The sequence below is a fragment of the Papaver somniferum genome, chromosome 4, assembly GCF_003573695.1.
Source record: "Papaver somniferum cultivar HN1 chromosome 4, ASM357369v1, whole genome shotgun sequence".
In the NCBI taxonomy this organism is placed as follows: domain Eukaryota; kingdom Viridiplantae; phylum Streptophyta; class Magnoliopsida; order Ranunculales; family Papaveraceae; genus Papaver; species Papaver somniferum.
The window spans coordinates 11246452-11249002 of record NC_039361.1 but is presented as its reverse complement, the minus strand read 5'-3'; the positions used below and the strand labels follow the sequence as shown (position 1 = coordinate 11249002).

The 2551-nt window shown below is 33.3% G+C and overlaps 1 non-coding gene across 1 annotated transcript; it reads right to left on the bottom strand.

Moving 5' to 3' along the window:
• Positions 1-2158: 2158 nt before the first annotated feature.
• On the bottom strand, positions 2159-2263 carry LOC113276967. The gene has a single exon (XR_003324749.1). It is a non-coding gene; the product is annotated as a U6 spliceosomal RNA (small nuclear RNA).
• Between the last annotated feature and the right edge of the window lie 288 nt (positions 2264-2551).

Sequence of the window (2551 nt, the reverse complement as noted above, 5' to 3'; positions counted from 1 at the left end):
TGATATCCTCCATTACCCCACTTCTTTGTTTATCAATCTTTTTTGCTTCTGTGCAGATACTAATACACTCCAAGTTATGCATTGATTAGAGATAATGATCTTTGAAGATCATAACAAAATAAAACAGAAGTGTACTTGGATTAAGATGAAGATAGTTACAACAGCGCCAATTATGAACCTACTACTAATGATCCCGACTTCTGTAATTTGTGAGAAACCAAAAACCCATAAATAAACTGAATTTGTGATAATCTGTAACTACATATTAAAATTATTTTATTCATGGAACTTCGGGAATAAGAATACAAAGTGACTAATCCATGAAAAAAGAATACGAAATTATTACATGACGGTTTCAATGGTGGTGAGGCCGAAATGTCTCCCTGCTTTCTTGATAATAGCCAAGAAAATCCCATATACATAATCCAATGACTACCACAGAGGATAATGATACAAATCATGTTACCTCCAATCCCTCCTTTCTTTCTCATTTGAAATTTTGAATAGTAACTGCAAGAGGATGCATTGTCCTAGTGTGATTTCCATGCACAGAATTTAACCCTCCATTTAGCATGGAGGGAGCCGAAGGTGGTGAGGGAGGGAGACCTAAAAGAGATTAAGAAGTTAACAGAAATACTTACGTCCAGCACATCAGATGGCAAAGAAGAAAGAAAACATAAGAAAACGATGTAGGAGGCAACAAAACGTATATAAAGAAAATCATGATATATAAAGAAAAGAAAAATCGAAAGTTTACATTACCTGTGAGTTGTTATCACCAGTACTGAAACTGAAAATTACATCATAATTAATCAAACAGTTACCTAAAATCAAAATACAAAACCTAAAAATCAAATAAGAAACCCTTAATAATCAAAATACTGCAATTTAGATCAATCATTATGGCTTAGGGTAACTCATCCAAAAATTTACTCCAAGAACTCCAGAATACAGTTGGACCTGATCGCACCTCAAAACCTACAAACAATGTGAAATAAAAACGCCAGTGAATGCTCATCATCAACAAAATCACATGTCTCTACTATACAAAATTTAAGGTATGGCTTTTGGAGTTTAACCTTATAAAAAACAACAATACATTATAAGATAAAAACTGATATATATTCAAAGAGATTAATATTTGAAAACCCTAACAAAAAAAAACCCGCATTAGAAAAACAAAATCTCGCCAGTCAACATAGTGCGCGACTTCTCTTGTTTGTCAGTGCATGAAACATAAATTGAATGAATTCATAATATTACTACCTCAATGCTTCACTTGATCAATACGATTACAGATCTGAACAATTAAAAAAAATAAATCAGCAGAACTAAATTTAGTGAGGAAGCATGGAACAAAAACACAAACACAAAAACAACAAAAAAACCTTTTAGGGTTTTTCTGCAAGGGGAGAAGTGTTTGGGATGAAAAGAAAGGAATACCTTAAGAAATCGTTTGGAACTCTTTTATATGCTATCGGTCTCTGATAGTTGATCACTTCAAATCGTTTGAAGCTTGAACATCTCAGCTGCACTGAATCTCTTGTTTATTAAACAAGAGTCTTTTTAGGTAGAGTCGGGCTATTGAACTGCTTCCGCAAACCGCAATAATTAACCAACTCGATTTACAAAGCTTCCAGCACAAAACTAAACGTCAAAAAAAAAATCTAAACCTAACTGATTTCTTTTGAAATAAAATAATTTTATTAGAGAACAAAATAATCAAATCCATCACAGAGACAGAGATGCTACATGATGGTAAATCAACGAACAAAAGAAGATAGGTGAATATATCATGATGATACAGATATGTAGATGGTGGAGAAGAAGGTGGAGGTTTTTTTTTTTTTTGGTTTTTGGGAAAGACAGTTTTAAGAAAATATGATAAATAAATTACTTTATTTTGTGAAGAAAAACCTTGTTTTTCTCTCCTTTGAGGAAAAGTGAAACGGAACAATTCTGTGAGAGGGTGACGGTCACCGTTCAACGTGGATCCTAAGGAGCTTAGGATTTTAAAGGAGTTAGATATAATCTTCTTCGAAAAAAAACAGTTACCAAAAAAAAAAGAAATGAAATTAAATTAAATCTGTTGAAAGGTTATTAGCCGCTTGGATCAAGAATGATTTCGTACTTTTTCTGAATATGATCTCTTAATCATTAATTAAATGTATGTTGCGAGCACAAAAAGAGTCGTCTTTGGTGCAGGGGCCATGCTAATCTTATGCGTATCGTTTCAATTTTATCGAATTTCCCCGAACGGACAAGCTTAATGAGAAGCTTTCGGCAGATAAACAAGCTTTTCATTTACCAACTGAACGTTGTTGGACTAACTAGAGCCAAACTCACGAGTTTCATTTAGTGATCGGCATCAAGGGTTCGAAACTCACTAGTCACAACTTACGTTTCTTTTATTAAGATTCAAAAACTTCGTATTTTCTCTGTTTAACTTGGTCTCTCTTTTTCTAGTTCAACATTTTGAGACGTATCTCAATGATCTCATCGTTAATACACCTAGAACAACCAAAAAAGACTATGGTGGCACTATTATTCA